The sequence below is a fragment of the Pleurodeles waltl genome, chromosome 3_2 (genome assembly GCF_031143425.1).
Source record: "Pleurodeles waltl isolate 20211129_DDA chromosome 3_2, aPleWal1.hap1.20221129, whole genome shotgun sequence".
NCBI classification, from domain to species: Eukaryota; Metazoa; Chordata; class Amphibia; order Caudata; family Salamandridae; genus Pleurodeles; species Pleurodeles waltl.
In genome coordinates, this window is record NC_090441.1 from 5,381,349 (window position 1) to 5,401,211 (window position 19,863).

General features: G+C 44.5%; 1 protein-coding gene across 3 annotated transcripts in view; it reads left to right on the plus strand.

The window, feature by feature from the left end:
- The first annotated feature begins 706 nt into the window (after positions 1–706).
- Positions 707–19,863, plus strand: part of MRM1 (mitochondrial rRNA methyltransferase 1) — a 95,276-nt gene continuing 76,119 nt past the window's right edge. Inside the window, exon 1 of one of the 3 annotated variants that reach the window (XM_069226561.1) lies at positions 707–842. The gene's annotated coding sequence lies outside the window, so the exon portion shown is untranslated. Of the gene's footprint in view, positions 858–19,863 lie in introns of all 3 variants that reach the window. The other 2 variants (XM_069226560.1, XM_069226559.1) reach the window with 2 other exon arrangements.

Consider the following 19,863-nt stretch of genomic DNA (forward strand, 5'->3'; position numbering starts at 1 on the left):
AATAAAGATGTATTCCTTTGAATACATGGAACTTTGGTGAAGGTTCCATGCATCTGGAAGCAGGAGATGGCAGTTTGGACCATCGGATAATAGGATCCAGTTGTACTACCTGATAGCTCAGAAAATTAACACATTCCTTAAAAATACCGCCCACAAGCTTCTTCGCGTATGTTATAATTAGCCCCGCCATTATTTTCCTTGGGTATTGTGCCCTGTTTATAACCGTCAAGTTTAATGAGGAAGGCAGAATCTTACTTTTTTTTTTAGTAGTATACCGGCGGTAAACGTGGACAATGTTAGTTACCGACCTGGCCAGAACCCAAGAAAGGTATGCAGCAGTACAAGCAACAGCCAGCAGAGCTTGCTGCATTGTGACCCTCACTCTAAGGTCAGCCACACTTCAAACTAGAATATGCACCTTAAGCTGCCTCGCCCCAATGCCACACCCGGATCCCGTTCACTGCCCAGATCGTAAACTGTAACTGAGTCGCCGTAGGTCAATGACTAGTAAAGTTCAGGGCGCCCAAAGTTACCAGGCATACACCGCGGAAAACGACTCTGAATATAATGGTACACTGCAGAGACAAGTGCAGACCTCACAGCCAACGGCCTCCTCTGAATTCACTGCAGCGTGCTAGGATTCGCTGAGGTGCCGAGAGCGCTCCAATCCTAGGTCACTTTACATATTACGAGCCCCACCCACCCCAAGGCGACTCCCGGAATATGTTCAGCCGTGGGACTGGTTGTCATGCGACCTGGAAGCACTGACTTTAAGAGTTAATGCTCATCAATGTAAAAGCATCAGTAGCCGGTATCAGGCGGAGGTCACGCACGTGTTTCATGTAAGCAGTGGACAGGTAGTTTTTTTCAGCACCGTATTCCCATTTTTATCGTTTTTTTTTATTTCGTTAGTTGTCATATAGCTTTATCTGTTACGGTTGTGGTAATACGGCCCGCTCCGAATTCTTATTGAAAAGTGTTGGGGAATTTAAGATATGTTTCCAAGCGCTCTTTAGCAAAGTAAGGCAACGTGATTAATTCAACTGCTTCTTGTCTTGCTGCTCATTTCGTATAATATACCACTGAATCGTTTTCCTCTATGGTGGTAAGATTAAACAAATGTGCACCATTTCCACTGTGGAAAAAAAAACGTATAAACGTTGCATAAGTGATAAGTGTTGTACGTCCGATCTCCATCATGTGACATAAACACAATCCATATGAGAGAAGTCACGTGGGGACTGTTTGTAGTTAAGTGCAGTAATTCTATCTCATTTGCTAACCTATTCATGTTGTTATTTAATAACTCATGAGATTGCATTTCATGCTGCTGCTGATCCACTTAATGACGCTCTGGGGTCAGTTTTACCATGGTGCAATCCCAGGGTATATTAATTATGATGGATCAATTTCATGCAGAAATGTATTTCATGCACACCACCATTCAAGACTGCAGATGATTTAGGAATGACTAACCTTCCTATTTCATTAAAAACATTTTGAGGGAACCGCCTATCAGATCTATCATTTTTCTAAAGTTTGTATCTCTGCAACATGCCCTTTTTAAACAACATAAAATGAGATGCAGAACTTATTTATTTATGAAGCTCAAGTAACTTAAGAACAGAGATTCGAAAAAAACAAGTCTTTAAGCCTGTGCGGAAGGACAAAAAGGAAATTACAGGTCCTTTGAGCTTCTGACAAAGAGTTCCAGAGTTTGGGGCCCAGTAGGAGAACAATCGTCCTTTCAGACGTGCACAACGAAATCTCAGTATTGTAAATAGGGATTAATAGGAAGACCCGAGGGAACGAGTGGGCAAGTAAGGCTCACCAGCTCCTAAATGTAACATGGCCCAACTCTCCGTTTAACCTTAAGTATATCAGAGACCTTTAAACTCAAACCGTTTTGAAATTCTAAGCCAGTGTAATTCCTTCAGCAAGTGAGAGACTGAGGCTGATTTAGGTAGATAAAAAAGCATCCTAGCAGCAGCATTCTGTGCAAGCTGGAGACTGCAAATAGTTGCCTTGTCTGCATCCAAATAGAGCACATTTCTGTAATCCAGTTTGGCTATAACTAAAGCTTGGATAACGGTCCTCTGAACAGATGGGGGAATAAGCCAAATAATCTGTTTTTAACCACTTAAGCACGGCAAAACAGTTAGCTGCTACTTTTGTTGCTTGATGTTTTAATGTCAAGTTATCATCAATAAGGATCCACATTTTTCCCCATTGTAGCTGGAGTGGGCAAAGGGCCTAGCAAAGTTGGACCATGTCTAGAGAACCAGAGGGCAGCATTCTTGCTCAGAACAAGAGCCTCAGTTTCATCTCCATTAAGCTTAAGAAAGTTTTTGTTCATCCAACCTCAGATTTTTATCAAGCCCATGTTCAGAATCGACAGATCCTGTTACTGGGCCGATGGCAGTGCTAAAATATTCTGCATGTTATCAGTGTAAGAGAAAAGAGTGAACCCACAACTCTCCATGATGTCTGCTAAAAGATGAACATAGATGTTAAACGATAGGGGGCTTAGAACTGATCCTTGAGGAGCACCAGACGACAACGCCTGCGGCTTAGATTTCACAGTGGATATGAGAACCTGAAACACCCGATCATTTAGAAAGGAAACAAGCCAACTCTAAGCTGTTCTGTTGAGGGTAAAAGTCTCCAGCCTATCGACCAAGATAGAATGGGATACCATGTCAAAGGCTGCACTCATCCAGCAGGATAAGTGCAGCTGTGCCATCGTCATCTATATCTTATTTTAAATGTTCAGTGACCCCCAGTAAGGCTGACTCCGTACTGTGCCCAATCCTGAAACCGGACTGAGATGATTGGAGAAGAATGTGGGCCTCAATAAAGGTGGTGAAATGGGCCTTGACATATTTCTGTAATGCTTTGGAGAAAATAGGTAGCAGGGAGAATGGCCGAAAATTGGCTAAATTCAAGGCGTCTAAATTAGATTTCTTCAGCAGAGGCAGCACCATAGCATGTTTCCATCTCAAAGGAATGGTGTCGTTCTGAAACAATGAATTAAGAAATTCTAACAATAAAGTATGACACTTCATATCCAATAGTCTCAGCTTATTGGGAGGTAAAGGATCCAATGGAGAACCAGATTTAATAGATTGTAAAATGGTTAGAAAAGAGGTAAGACCCAAAGAAGGCCACTTACTTAATGAGGCAGTGTGACTTGTCTGAAACAATGAGTCGTTGTTTACCTTCTCAGGCAGATTCCAAACCTTCAGAGTATATTCAGCCTCTGCTGACGAAGAGTCCCTGGCTAGTTGTAGATGGAACTTTTCCACTTTGTGAACAAAGAAGGCAGCAAGCTCCTCATACTGACCCTGGGAAAGAGAAAACACAGGAGCAATAGTACTAGCATCTGCTAGTTCTTTCACTGTCTTAAAAAGAATCTGTGGATGATTCTGAGCATTGGTGATTTTAGCTGTACAAAAAGTTGCTGGAGCCATTTTACATGAATTATGATAGGCTTTACAAGTCTCCCTGTAATTGGCCTTAGTTTTGTTTGAGTAAGACTTCCTTCAGAGTCTTTCGAGTGCTTTACAGTGTTTCTTTTCCCCTTTGAGAACATGTGTAAACCATGGAGTAGGAGAGTGGAGACTGCATTACTTTTGGTTGTAAGGGGCAAGGTGGAATCAATAGGCTCAGAGAGCAAAAAATGGATCCTGTCCTGCTCCATATAGGGCTGGTGAGATAGAGTAGGTCTAGTGTTGAAGGGATGCTCGTTAAAAGCAGAATTTGGAGTTTGGACCAATTCCTCAATTTTACTTTAGTGTTAGATCTTGTTGAAAAAGGATGAGTGTGTACATAAAGTTTGAAATGTATTGCATAATGGTCAGGCTAGCAAAGTGGGTAAGGGGAATCAAACAATAGGTCCTTTGTATTGGAAAAAATGGGGTCCTAGAGATGTCCTGCCACATGAGTAGGTGTGAAACTACAGAGTATCAAATTGAGTGCATGTAGATCCTGAATGTAGGATCAATCATCATATTTTGTATATCTTCCAAATAAGGGTTAGTATCTCCCAAGTAAAATAAAATTAGCATATGTTAAGATATAGAAAGGCCAATAAATCTGGTATCAGGGTACATGTTAGACCTGGCATCCTTGGCGTGGTTTCCCCTGTCTTTTTGCTTATTCTTGTATTTTTGACTGTGTACTGGATTTCGTTTTTGCTGGTTTTGGTACTCTGGGCACTTTACCCCTACCGACCAGTGCTAAAGTGCAAGTGTTCTATAGCTGAATTGTGGTTATGATTGGTTATCCTTGATTGATATATTTAATTTACTAGTAAATCCCTGATAAAGTGCACTAGAGGTGCCTAGAGCCTGTAGTTCAAATGGTGCCAGTGGGCCTGCAGCACTGATTGTGCACACCCACATGAGTAGCCCTGAAAACATGTCTCAGACCTGCCATTGCAGTGTCTGTGTGTGCAGTCTTGCACTGCCAATTCGACCCACTTACCAAGCCCAAACCTTCCCTACTACTACATGTAAGTCACCCCTAAGGTAGGCCAAAGGCAGCCCTCTGGGAAGGTTGCAGTGCATTTAGAAGGTAGGACATGTACTGAGGTGTTTTACATGTCCTGGTAGTGAAATACTGCCAAAGTCGGTTTTCACCATTGCAAGACCTATCTCTCCCATAGGTTAACATGGGGATTGCCTTGAAATATTTTTTAAGTGGAGTTTCCCATGAAAAACAGATAGAGATGTGGCGTTTGGGGTCCCAGAACTGAGAATTTAAAAATATATCTTTTGGTAAAGTTGTTTTTTAGATTGTCTGTTTGAAAATGCCACTTTTAGAAAGTGCACTGGAAAGTGCACTACAAAGACTTTCCTTTGACGTTTACGTAATTCAAAGGCAGAAATGAGTAAAAGTTGTGGACCCAAAACCCCAGATTTTTAGAACACTTCTGGATCAAGAGGAACCTCTGCCAGGGAAAAGAGCTGAAGAGCTGTAAGAAGGAGTACTGCCCCTTGCTGTGTGTGCTTTGCTGGGTTGGCCTGCAGTTGCTGCTTCTGCCTTAGAGAGGACAAGGACTGTTTACCGCTTGTGAAGATTGTCCAAGGGCTTTGACTGAGCTTGCTTCCCGTTAAGAAGTGCCAGGGACATCAAAGACATCATCTGCCAGCACCTGGGCTCTCTCGCTGAGATCCCCTGCCTTGGCAAATGGCGCCATCCAGTCCCTGGGCCCAAGCAGAACCTGAGTGAAAATCCACGCACTAGAATCGAGCGGCAGAAAAATTGTCGCAGTGCCTGTCTCGCGGCTGCAGAAAGCAACGCATTGCCAACTCAGCGCGGATTCATCATTGCCGTGCGTCCAGATTTTCCACACATCACCCATGGGAGTCAGATCTTCAACTTCACCGTGCGAACCTGAGGCTGCTTGTCCGGAAATCGACACATCCCCTCCCCGCAAGGAAAGATTGACTCATCGCTTACCCAACGAAGAAAGAATCGACGTGCGGTTTCATTGCGAGTAAGGAATCGATGCATTGCGTATTTTTCTGATGCACCCTCTCTCCCCTGCGGCTTAATTTTTGACACATACCAGGTACTTCGTGCTAAACAGCGCATCTATTGATTCTTATGGATTAAGACAATTCTTACTCAAAATTTTGTATTTCTTTACTTGTGTATGTTGAATGTTTGTTGTTTTGTTTGATTTCGATAAACACTGGCTATTTTTCTAAACTGGTGTGGAGTCCTTTTGTGGTGTTTTCACTGTATGTGTTTGTGCAGATACTTTACGCATTGCCTCTGAGATAAGCCTGACTGCTTGTGCCGAGCTACAAGGGGGCGAGGAGGGGTTATCTGAGCTGTGTAGCTCCCTTAGCCTGACTAGAGTGAACAGGGTGTAAACAGGGAGTAAACTCACTGCCAAGTAGAGACCCATTTCTAACAGTACACCATTTTCCGACATAACTCAGGGTGGGGGGGCTATTGGGTGGGTAAATCAAAGCCCCGGACAGTGTGAAATTATGGATAAGGAAAAGGGTAAAAATCAATGCTTTACATTGCGGAGCTGTTAACTCTTCAGTTTTACGTGCAAATTCTTTTTTTAACAATAACCACAATCCCTCTTCCCATCCTGTCAATCTGTTCTCACTAAGGAGAAGTTACCATGGGGTGAAACAATAATATCAGGGCGAGATCTAGTATGTAGCCATGTTTCCGTAAGGAAAACGGCGCCTGGGTCGAAGTCACTTAAAAAATTAAACAGACTTAACTGATGTTGAGGGAGGGAGTGGCAATTAGGACTGAAAACATGGAATGTTTCAAAAGAGGTTTTAGATTGAGGATGGCCATCAAGGGGTAGGGCACAAGGCGGACTGCTATCACCCTCCAAAGAACCAAGATTAGGCAGCAAGTATGTTGGAATAGAATGGGTGTCAGAATAGCTGTTGCTACTAGCCCTTTCAAAACTTTTGGGAACATCCCAGGGTGAAAGACCTGACAGTTTGTGCCCAAGGCTGGTTGTAGTGATTTTAAAAAGAGGCCGAATAACGCCTTATTTCTGAATGAGAAGGACCAAAGTTCCTGGCCCCTGCCGGATGTGCGCAGACAGGCTTACCTTTGGCGCGCCATTGGTGTGCATCCGCTCCCCGGCCATCTTTAATGAGGCCGTCGCTATGGGAGCTGGAACACTAACCCGCAGGCCACAGTTTAAAAAAATAAAAATAAATGTCTGTCATAATAAAACAAGGAGCAGCAACTAAACACGTGCTGATCTCCTCATGAATAAAGTAAAAGCAAGGCAAATTCACATGAAAAATTAAAAGTATCCCCCAAAAATTAGAAGCCCTGTTTTCCACAGAGTTAAAAAATTAAAAGCCCCCGTTACCGCCATGAAGCCCCACCACTAATATTGCCAAAATTATCTCCCAAATCAAATGCTCCGTGTAAAAATGCAAATCAGTGCAAGGCAGAACAGTAAACACAGTACAAGCGGGAATAGTAAAGCAGAGAGTTATAGCAAGAAACGCAGTCTGCACCCTACCGAGGCCTAACTTCACTCAGGCTTTCTGAAAAGATTTTAGGATTAATTTGTAGCCCATTTTTTGAAGGTTCACAAATGATTCTTTAGCATTGATGTTATTTCGCCAAAAGGGAATGGCTGAAATTAAAGGGTGGATTGCCTCTCTCACCCTTCATGTCCTCGTTTGTTGTTGAGAAGCTGATGTCAGAGCCGTCCTGGATATTATTACATTGTTTCCAGTATCCTGCAGGCCATCCTGCTTTCAGAGCAGGATGGAGTGCCCCGACCTGACCATGCCCCCACATTCCCATTCATATGTATTATTCTGCAATGTGGAACTGGTTTGAACATTTTTGCCAGTGCTGATTTTGGTTTCCTAGCTAGCTGTGGTTAAGGTAACGACAAATGCAGAAACTATAGATCGGAAATGGTCAACATTAACCCCTGCTTCATTGCTGTTCATGCAGCTGCTTTCACGTTCCTGACACTGCTCATATAAAGGTAACTACACCAACTTATAATCGTGGGATAAAACACGGAAAAACAATCACTCCTTCAAGTACAACTACTGTCCACAGATATTTAACAATCTGACTAGCAGACCCTCCTCATGTTCACGAACACTCTAACAAATGTCTTTGTCCATGTACGTTGTGAAGGGCTGACCAGTTTCTAGATTTGGTATCGTTTACTTATGTAAAACCATACGTAACCCTTCTGGCCCTTACTAATACTATAGCACTCAGCGGCTGTGCCTTCTATTGTAATTCAGACAGGCTACATAATAATTCCTTTATATTGCTTGGCCCTCTTACACTCACATTCAACATAACCGCTGCAGGTCATGACTAATACCCAGTAGTGTATCAGTCCACAACAATATAACCACCCATCACCAATTGAACGTGCATCGAATAACTGAAGAGATCTGCCACATGCCATTGGCTACTGGAGGACTCTAATCTAGGCCACGACTGCAGGCCCAACTTACATGCTATAACTCCTTACTGACATCTCACCATGTAATAAAGTCCACCCATCAAATCTCCTGACCCTCTCGCCCTTCAATCTAAGCCTATTCAGAACCATAACTTGTGTGAGTCATTGGCTTCCTTGTACGCCGCATCGTGCAATGTGTTGTGTTCATCCTGAATCCCCATGTTGGAATGGCAGCCCTGGTCCCACCCCACTTGAACGCATCTTTAAGCAGTCTATGGCCCAATTAAGTCCTGCCCAAGTAGTCATAACTACGTATAAGAGACCAAAAGTCCAAATTACAGAAAATGTAGTTCAACCTGGTGTGTACCTGATACCCTTGTGCACAGTAGGAGTACTCTGCGTCCCTAGGGTGGCCGAAGCGCCAAACGTCATGCAAGTGGGTCGCCGTAGTTCATTGCTGAAAGCGCTTAGTCACCTGCACGCTTTGGGTACCTGGTAGGGGGGTATGGATCTATCAAGATCAGCGTCGTGAATACAGTTGAAGTACCCCCACCCTCAACATCCTCGGCCTGAGGATCTAGCAACATGGAGGGTGTTGGGTGCATACAGGGACACCAGTGGCAGGGGGTGACCATCTAGTGTCCTCTGTAGGAGCACATATCTGCTGTCCAAGTCAGACATCATTCTATTTTTCACAAATGGCACTTCTGGGACCACCCATATTAGAATACCCAGACATACGCAGAGTACCCAGTTCCAAAGATCTGCCCACTCCAGGGCTTGCTGAACTTTTCGAGCTCCATTTTAATGATTTGCGTCTCTTGGAGGCATGCAATATGGATGTGCCTGTGCCGAATGTGTGCAGATATTTTTTGCTGCTGTGCTGGAGTTGCCATGCCTTGGATATTCCAGTTTAGTGTGTTAAATGTGGTGGCCATACGTGCAGACAACTACTTTGGAGCCCTTGCTCTCCAAACAGCCTCCCACTCCTCCAACCAACATCCCTCCACCCCCAACTGCCTCCCCCACCACCCCACCTGTCCAGTCAGGTCAAAATCACAAAACAGTAATTGAATAACAGCTCCCTTATCCCAGGCTTGGACGCAAGCCAGCATTGTGCCACAAAGCCCCAAACAATGCAGCTTGTGTGTAATACATGTCACAACAGTGATAAGTCCTTCTGGAAGTCTCTAGACGGATCGGCCAAGCCCAGCCGACAACAGGATTACAATACCCCAGGTATCCTCACCCGAACCCAACTGATGGATATGTAACCCTCTAGTTCCATATCATTAGCTGTGAGACCGGCCAGGCAGTCACAACTGTCCCACAGTAGGTAGGCCCCATCACTCACTGAAGTGCCTTGTGAACTCACCACCTGGATTGCATCATGGATCAGGCATCTCCTTATGGGTAGGTCCCAGTGGTGTGTTAAATGTACCCCCGCCAGAGGCAGCTGAGCTAGGGCCCCCCCAGCTCAGAGTCTAAGTCTGTGTCCGGGGCCAACACCTGAAATCTTTTGGTACTTCGTGTGGAGACCTCTGGTACCACCTGTACATGTTCCTGAGTGGCTTGTCCATCAGTAAGACGAGATCTTGACTTGTGTGGGCAGCAGCTCTTGGGCCTTATGTCGGACCATCCCTGCACGCCATCCCCAGATGCCTTCAGTTTCTCCTGTATGTCTTTGGAGCGTAGCCGACCCCAAGCCTCCTCTGGGGATGTGAAAAAGTGAGTTGGGTCAGCATCGACCACCCGCAAGCCGGCCGGAAACAACAGTGTCTAGGATAAACCTACGGTACAAAGGTGTATTTTGACTGCCTCAAAGGTTTTGTGCTTCCTCTGACATGTAATCTAGGTATGCTATTATAGTTTTAGTATTATAGGTCCAGGGGTCCTTGACTCAGAACATCTGCAGCAGCAAGTCTGTGTCTCTGAAATTGAGTAGGTGCACGATGATTGGGCATGGCAGGGCCCCCGGCGGGGGAGAGAGAGAAGGCAGGGGCATCCAAGGATCCTATGTGCCCATTCAATAGAGAATAATTTTGGGACCCTGGTACCCAGGTCCGTCATCGTCAGCCAGTCCTCTCCAAAAAAGTTCAGCTGTCAGGCCTTTGGAGAGCTTTGAGAACCCCACGACAGAGACATTGTTACGCCTCGAGCGCCCTTCAGCAGCTTCAGCTCTTAAGTTCCGATACTTTTGTGTGAAGAGCCTTCAGGTGGTCCTGCATGATCACCAGGAAAGATCTGATTGAGGTTACGGAGGATTCTGTTTCCTCTAAACGTTCCATCAGTTTGGCGCGATCTGCCCCTAGTTCTCCAGTTTCAATTTGTATTGCCCCCAGTTGAGCTTCCATGGCAGATTTGCAGTCATGTATAGCCTGTAAGATCTTATCAGACATGCCAGTGTGCTTTCCAGATGGCAAATCAGGTCTGCCAGGGTCTGGGGGGCTGAGAGCATAGCCATGATTGATTTCTGGGACGGGGGCTTGGATGTCTTTGATCAAACCATACCCCCGCAATCATCTTTCATAGCGTTCAGGGGGTGTATATGCAAGAGCACCCATGTCTGATGGGAAGCGTCAGATAACCCAAGTTCTCGCCCCAGGCATCACTGCTTCCTGGATAGGTAGTGTGGTGTTGGAAATGCACTTCATAATGACTCATAAGTCCCAGTGAAAAAGCGGCGGCTACCAAGGATGTCATGTTCCCCCGGCCCTTCCTGATGGTAGATGCTGCCATGTTGTGGCGCAGTGCAGGTCCGGATCGCCAAGCATGCAGCTGTAGCAGAACTCAGCCGTCCACGGGGAGCCGTCGGACATCTCATCCATTTCTCCCTCAGGGTGCAGTGCGTAATAGCACTCCAAGGTAATCTGTTTGTTGTGGTGTCCCTAGGCCTCCGCAGGGTCCAGGCCTCAATCTATTAGCCGGGATGTGAGGCAGATGTGAGGCACTTCGCTCCGTGCCCCATCTCTCATGGCTAAAGGCCCATTACCTAGCACCCAGGAGGGCCTTTCTGTCCAGCTGCTTACCAGGCATCTGCTGCACTTGCAGAGCCCCAGGCACGCCCTGTGTCGTCCCAGGGGAGCGTGTGGGTCTTGTTGCCAGTCTATGCCCCTACATGAGCTATCAGTCACTCCACGACATCAGGACCAAATACTGTCCCAGGCACACCAGCCCTTCTGGTCCATCCAGTTAGCCGCTACCTGTGGAGTCTTTCTTGGGGCTCAGTCCTTCAGGGGCAACCCACCCTTTGGTAGGCCAGAGCGCATTCCCTTCACCCCCCAATGGCATTGAAGTTGAGAGGAGCCAGTTGCCCCGATCGGGCCTCCATCAGACACCAGCAGCCTGCAGACCGCTCCTCTGGCCCTCAGAGACCCACTCTCACCTCTATTGCGCCGGTGGCTCTAGAGCTCTCCAAGTCCAGAGGCTCAATCTACTCCCCCGAGGTGAGGCACTGCCTGTGCGAGCCACAGTCACTTTCCTCATGGTCGGGAAACATTTGATGGGAGCTCTCCATCCACAATGGCAACGCTCCATCCAGATGCGATTGCTGCTGCCTCCACAGGCTGATCTTGGCAGGCTGCGGCCACGCGCCCAGTTCTCTTGCCTTCGCGGCCGTCCAGCCAGGCTGCTCAGTTCCCCCAGACATTTAGATTATTTTTTAGGGCAGGTGATAGCTGTAGAGTCTTAATATCTAGGATATTTGGAAGTTTCTCTATTACCAGACCACTTGCTCACTGTCTTTTTCCTTCCTGGACCTACCTACAGATTTGAGATCCTTGAATGCTCCTCCTTTTGAACCTTTAGAGCAGTGATACTCATAGTACGGCCCGGGGGCCGCATGCGGCCCTTCTGACCTTTACATGCGGCCCAGCAGCACTGGCCTGCTCTTAGCTAGACTCCGCACTAACATTAAAAAAATGTAAATAAACAGGCAAGCATTTATTTAAGGTGAGTTGAAGGTTAAGAAAAGAGATGAGAGGGGTTCTGTACAATACAACATCAGAAACACCTTCATTTTTAAAGACATATTTGAAGCAAAAATGTAAAAGCACGATCAAGTCTGCTCAAAATTCAAAAAGTGTATTTCATTAACACGCACAATCTTCACCTTAGTTCACCAGATTATATCGGTGCATTGAAGAAATATATTTTTTCAAAGTGATAATTTTCTAACCAGAATTTAGAAACATTCACTCCCCCATCTCCCACCCTGACAACAATGCCTTTGGTGAGCTAAGAGGCAAGTCAGCTATGTGCACTCTTCCGGTGGTCTAGGTTTCAATTATACAAAAACAGTATAATTTATTAAATCAAACACAAAAAGGTTTTGTGCAGCACACATCCTAAAGTCATGCGAGGTCCTCATATGTGATAATGAACAAAAAGGAGGGAAAGTGAAATAAAACATTTGCTTAGGATCACACAGTTTGGTTAAGTGGAGAAGCTGTGATTATTCCCAAATTTATGGTTTCACATTGTGCTATTCAGACACTAGAAGTATAGCTTTGCGTCCTTTACACCCCTTTTACTACCAACCCCTGACTACCCCCCAGCTGCCATCAGTGTGGCCCTCGGTCACATCAAAGACCAAACTCTGCGGGCCCCGTGAAAATGTTTGCTAGTACCCATGCTTTAGAGTCTGCCAATCTTAAATTTCTGACCTACAAGGTTTCCTTTCTTTTTTACATTACTTTTGCTCAAAGGGTTGGTGAACTCTCAGCTTTGATGTGAAGTCCTCCATTTCTAGTTTTTTTGAGAATGGGGTGCTTCTGAGGCATTATACTTCTTTGGTCCTTAAAATGAGTTCCTCTTTTCATGCCTCCAAGGGTGTGATTATTCCTTTTTCTATCCATCTCCTTCTTCAGTGGAGGAACAACTTTAAAATACTTTGGATGTTCAGAGAACACTTTATTTACCGTCAAAGGTCATGTGAGTACAAGGAATCACATCGTTTGTTTGTGACCTATGACATTCGGGGAACGCAGTAGAGCAACTGAAATTAAATAAGAATGAGACATTTGTAAGTCCTTTCTGAGGTAGATCTTCAGGAGTGGTGGCAACTACCTGGGCAGAGTTGCAGAGAATTTACATTCATGAAATCTGTAGATTTTCTATCTAAAAAGGAAAAACAAATCTGCTGTAGGTCTTCTATAGATAGTTTTTATTCTGCATACATACGCTGCTTCTGGCCAATATCCATAAAATAGAAGATACACGTTATATGTGTGTTGATAAAACCCAGTATGGTTTTGACCTATCACATGTAAACAAAATGTCACATTCTTTAGATATGGCATTCATCAGATGCACTAACAAATCTGTGGTGTCCTTCAAAATATGTTATCTTTTAAACGAGTATGATAAGCAAGAGTCTTTGCATCGACCTAAAGGAGCAAATACTAAATTGTTTTCTAAAACTATAGCTCTCACTGGAGGGTTCGTGTTCATTCTTATTCATTTTTCGCAGCACATTCCAAACTGGCACCCACGTTTTGACAGGATTAATTAATTTCCATAACATGCTGGTGTTCTGTAGTTAATGACTCTGATTCACCATCTACCTCAGGAACTTGACTGCTTTCTCCTGAATGCTGAAATTGCTGTATACTGTTTTTTCTGTTTCCTCTAGTACTGCCCCCACCTTTCCGCTGTGAAGTGGCCTCCTATCAGAATGTAGACCCTTTGAAATAACCTGTGAATAAAATGCAGACTTAATATCCATGTGACATTTCGATATGGCTGTCAATTTCCTTCTGTATTTCAAAGACTCCTCTCCTCATGCAGTATGTAGCCAAGCAGAGAACCAGATTAAAGGTGTCAGGCTGCCTGAGGCCTCCGCCGAGTCCCTGCATCTTACCACTGAAATCATATTGCAGCCAATCCCCTCTGCGTGTATATAAAATATAAATAAAGGAGAACCACTACAGCTTGCCCCATCTCTTCTGTGTCCAGGCCAAGGAGTCGCGAGGACTCCATATAAATGACCACTGTGCAAATAAGCCTGTTCCAGTCTGTACTGGAAACCTCCTTTATTGACCTACAACTACATGATTCACCTGTCATGATGTACATGGAATCATAGACAGCCTAGAAACAAGCCAAACTAAGAAGGTTGTGTTCAAAGCACGCAATCTTAATTTACAGGTACTGGCGTGCTGCCCGTTCTCCAACCGCTCTCCTCAATCTTATGGCCCAACAATATTGATGAATGGCTTGCATTTCATGTCAACAACATCCCTCAGGGCCGGGGGAGGGCGGGGCAGAGGATGTCACAGGTTTCCACCACGGGTTTATCAGAGTATGCCCCGATTACTTGCCTGTATTTTTCTATTATTCTTAGTCTGACTCGTCCTCGTCCGAGCCGTTATGTTTTAAGGGGCTGACACCTCAGATATTGGAACAGCTAGTAGTGCAAAAAATGCAAGTCTCACCCACCCTTACTGAGGGCCATAAAGGACTGACATTCCCAGACTCCTCCTGGACCTTCCAAGCGCAGTCAAAGGGCTAGAATGAGGGAGGGTTTTCAGGATGTAATGGCAGCAATGAGGACGCGTTGGACTAACAGTAAGTAAGATTTACTGGTAAGTATTTGGGGCCTTACCTCTGTTACTCGTCATTACTCTCGAGCTATAATAAAGTAAAAGGCCTTTGGCAAATTAAAAACATATAATGTAAATAGGCAAAACCCAAGTTTCAGGCATATATGTGACCCAGTACCTAACAACAATTCTCATGTCAACAGCATTTTAATACATATTTTATTGCAGTTTCGTATGCGTTGTATGCACAGTAAGGGTCAAGTATACAAAGCATAGTGCGTAATCGATTTTCAGTAGCAGGTAACTTGTTAGATATAGCTTAAGCTATACAGTTTCCGCATGACTGTGCTAAAGCAACAAAGATAAAATGAAATAAATAATTCTCCTGTGAACTTGAACCCTCCAGCCCGAACCCCAAACTGGCACCTCTGATCCAGGTTTCTACAGAATGTGTGATAATTAAGGAGTAATCTCCTATGCCTGGGGATGTCTCGAAAGTAATGCTACATTGTGTGGTTATGATCGTAGGGGATTGACGGCAAGTATGTAACGTTTTCAACCAAGTAGGAATGGGTAGGGCCGTGTGCTATGTCATGTAAGAGATTGGTGTTACTTGGGGTGTTCTTGGAATTTAAAGGCTCCAATAAAGCATCCCAAACCATAACTATACGTCGTTCGTATGTCCGCAACATAAGAAATTATTCAAACCACAGCAGACTTAGATTCCAACACCAACGTTGTTTTCTGTGTCAAGATGGCATGATGACTGGCTGAGATATGTCTTCATAGAATGAATGTTACCATTTCTAGCTGCTTCTACAAAACCTGCTCCTTTAAATCTTTATCTGAGGGTGATACGATCAGTAGTATTAAAGGCCACAATAAAACAAAGGCCCTAACCTCCATCAAGAGATGTCCATCACATAAGGGTGGATTAGAACTCCCAACGCAGGACTTTTCTGGTGTTGCCCAAGAAGAGTTTCGAGGTACGAGACATCCCTCTGGAAAACTCATATTTTCACCATAGGGGCTAGAATCTCTGGTAACTGTTATTTGCCAGTGTACTTCCTGTTTTGATCAGCAGGCATTCCCTTATTAGAATTACTGGAGTCAGATTGTGCTGATGCAAGGACAGTTGTCACTGGGAGCAGAAATGTTCTTCAAAGACCCTTCTTGGTCTTTCTTCTGTAAAGAATCTAGAGCTTCAGTAAGTAGCTTTATAATTATCTCCCCTTCCCCTTCATTCCTTCCGTCATATGGAAATGGGATTTTGAACTAGAGGAAGAGGATACATGTCTCCTCTTTCTCCCAGGCGTGCTCATTGTAGGGTAGAATTCTCCCAATACTCCGAGTTGTAAAATGCCCTCACAGACAGCAGTTCCATGTTACCAGGCAAATCGAAAGGAAACACATGCGCGTCCTAAATTGATTTCCTATGAATGCTCCATACTTCTCCACTACCTTCTCCTGCTAAAAAGCCCAGAGGAGCCTGCGGATTGTAATCCTAATTCTTACCTTCTACAGAAGACGGCAGGTCATCAACGGGATAATTAAAATTGCCGGGTTGGATTCAGACTCTCACCATCCCTCCCAATTTCTCATTTCCTCACCCTAGAGGATTTCAGGAAACATGCAGCCAGTATCTAACCTCCGCTCCAACTCCAAGGCAAGGAAACAAGAAAGAGCGCCTACAGCTTCCTTCGAACACCACCGAGATTTGTAACTGCATCCCAGAAAGGGTGATACTCCACACCTGACTCGAAGAGGAGCAGGGCACTGAGAGTGGACCGTTTCCAATATAAAAGTAGATACCAATACGTCGAATATTGCTTGTTGTTCCCACAATGCACCTCTGTTTCCCCCAAAGCCCATCAAGGAAGTATCTGTCAGAATGCACTAACTTGAACTGACAATCTTACTAGAGAGACGTACTTTTCCAGATCCACAACCAGTACAGTAGCGATAGGTTAGTTAGCAGTTGACACGGAAAAGGGGAATCAGATAAGAGAGAGAAACATTGGCTGTTGCCACTGTGGATCATCACTCTGTGGGTGTGGACATCTGTCAGTTCACAGTGGAGATATAAGGTGATACTTTTACTACACATCCCTGCACAGAATCATATACCTTAGCAAATAATATACATCCAGAATATCTAGGCCTCAGACTATCTACTTATATATGGACCTCTGTCATTTCAGCACTTGTAAAACAAATTTAAATGTAGATGATATACTAAAAGGTTTTTTACCTATCATGATAAAGTCACAGCCTTCTGTTATGTGAATGCATGGTGTACAGTCCTATGATATGAAAGGTGCTCCAAGAAAATAAATAGTGTGCAGGGATTTCAATCTGGCAACAAGGTCTTGGATGCAGCAACAGTCTCTTTATTGCCTAGCAAGGACGTGCTGAACCAGAAACTTGAACTTGAATACCTTTCAGAATGGGTACCGCTAACATAGTGAGAATTCTTGGGACTCCTGTGGATGTGTATTCATAATATTGTACCAATATTTAGGACAAAAATATTGTGAACATTTCTATTCTATAAGTAAGTAATGTTTACTGTATATAACTCAACATATATGTACCTTGACTATATAAATATCTTCAAGGTACATAGATGTAAAGTTGAGAATAGTAAACCTATGCTTAACCTGGTTGCACTTACCTAATCAATATTTGGTCATCGATATTTTTAACACAATATTCTGTTCACACAACTTTTTGTTTGGTTCCGGTATTCTGTCAGAGATCCCTCATGTGAATAGTAGTATGCATTTGGATGCCAATACATAGTCGTGCTCCAGGGATGCCAATGTCGTTGCCAAGCAGTAGTGATGATCCAGGGGAACTGACAGCTGTTCTTTACCAAGAATGAACTCCCTATCGATGAGTTTGAAGTATTGCATGCCAGCAAGTGCAGTAAGGCTAGCCAAGCCCACAGATCATGACAAGAGTAGGATAGCGGCATTAGCTGCAGCAAGGACCTCTATTTTCAAAGTCCTTCTCCAAGTTGAGACAGAAAAAAACAGAGGGTGCTGGGAATATTTGCCCTCATATTCCCTCTCATAGTACCTAGGCCAGGGGTCTCCAACCTTTTCTGTAGTGAGAGCTAGTACTGATCAGTAAAAATCATCATAGGATACTGAAGACTAAGCAACTTGCACATTGTTACCAGGTGCCCCTCACCCAGCTTAATTGACTTTAAGCCTAATGTCCATAGAGCCAGATACTATGGTTTGAACAAAATACTTTGACTGCGGACGCTATGACAGAGCTTCCATGTGTGTCGGTAAGAACATGGTCTTTGGGGATGTATAACCATGCGTGCGCATGAATGGGATATATGTGTACAGGTGACAGAGACTGTCATATGTACTAGTGGCACAGGGCATAACTTTCTCCATGTGTAGAACCATTAGATGTATAACACAAACATACAACCATTTTTTTTAAATGGGAGAAATTTAAAGTCCAGGAAAATGTTCTACAAAAATCATTAGAATATGGAACATTTTGCTGTACTTTACGTTTATCCCACTTAAAATAATGCCTGTATTTTTCACTTATAAATATGGCACTGTGTTGAGAAAATTAAACTAGAGAGTGTTTGTTTTTTTAACACATTTATTTTTCCAATTTCTTAGCATTATGAATACATTACATTTTGACAAGGTGGAGCTAAACCATAAAAACAACCCACTGCCTGAAAAAAACATAGTAGTACACTGTATGAATTCCAATACAACATATACTCACTACAACTATAGATGAGATGGGATCTAGACTGTTCGTAATTTCATAACAGATCAGGTTTCAAGTAGGACAATGCATGTAGTACCTTGTAAAAATAAGTTGGACTATTTCCAAACATGGCGATTCAGGTACTTTCAGATCTCTTCCTCTGTGCTAATGTGTACCACTGAGCCTTCGGAGTTGTCAACATAGGTCCAAAACTGCTCAAGTACCAAGGCTCAAGTTGCAATATCATCTTGCGCCCTGATGTCATGCCTAGACATCCTGATAAGCTGTTTTCAGCTACTGTCCATTCAAGGACCTCTTTCACCCACAGAATGCCCTGCGGCACCTGCATTCCTATCCAGCCAATCACCACCCTCCTTTTGGCCAATAGTAGGGTAAATTGCATAAACTTGTAGGACATTTTCCTGCCTCTGTTTTAAGATGCTATGCCCAACAAACAGGCCTGTGGTGTATGTGGGATCGCAGCCCTGAGCCCTCCTCAATTCGGGGAGCCACCAAAACCCGGGCACCTCCTGACACTTCCGAGCTAAATGTAAGAAGGTGGCCCCGTCTTTCCCCCTCCAGAAGCACCCGGATACTTTTTGTCAGTCGATCTTACCGAGCGAATATGGGGTGATGTACGTGCAATTAAGGTAATTGAAGTGTATAAGCTTGAACCAGTTATTGCACGACACCTTGCAACAGTGCATAGGCCCTGCTCCAATCTGTATCAGCAAAAGGTTCAACTAACTACCTCTGCCACGCCTATCAAGCGCGTATCTGGGGTTGAGTGAGGTCTCCCTTGGTGGCCCTGTGCAGAAATGAGATTGTGTCTTTACTCTCCCCATCGAAGGAACAATGGCGCCAGACCCGCTGGAAATGTGCACCATACCTCCCGGGCTGTGTTTTACAGTTTTGAGTGATGTAAGAACTGCCCAGCTGCCAATTGAAATGTGTTCGTAGCCTCCTGAAAGGAGATGAAAGTTTCTGCAGGGTAGAGATCCACAGCCAGCAGGCATCCACTCTCTCCCCACTGGTCTATGGACATGTCCTTATCTATGATGTAAAAAGGAGGGAGATCCCATAACCGTAGCTCTGTCAAAGGACGCCTGATGGAGCACTCTGATGACCACTCTTTCCCATCTAGCTGCTGTCTGCTGTATCCGATATGGGACTAGTGAGCCACCCCCCCCCCCCCCCAAGCCCCTTTCATAAGCAGGCGTGTCAGTGGCACATCATTTGTGGTACCCTGTAATTATCTCTCCTTCCTGTTATCCGATTCTGCAAGTCATTTCGCCGCAGATGTGCTGCATAATCGTAATACTGCATATCCAGCAGGGTTAGACTCCCCTCCATATCCTTCTTGAGAACCGGAAAGGCCATTCTACTACAGTGCCCTGCCCGCACCACGGAGTACAGCAAGCTATCTAATTTTCAAAATATCCCCCAGCTTAATAGGACGCAAAGAGTTCTCTATGGCGTACAGACATCGGGGGCAAAAAACCTTCTTAGCAGTGGCCACCCTGCCAGCGATCGAAAGGGGGAGCGTGTTCTAAAACTGCAGAGACCTCCGGAACCCTTGCAGCACCCATCCAATATAATGACTGGTCTGCCCTTCCTCAGTGTAGGCCACCT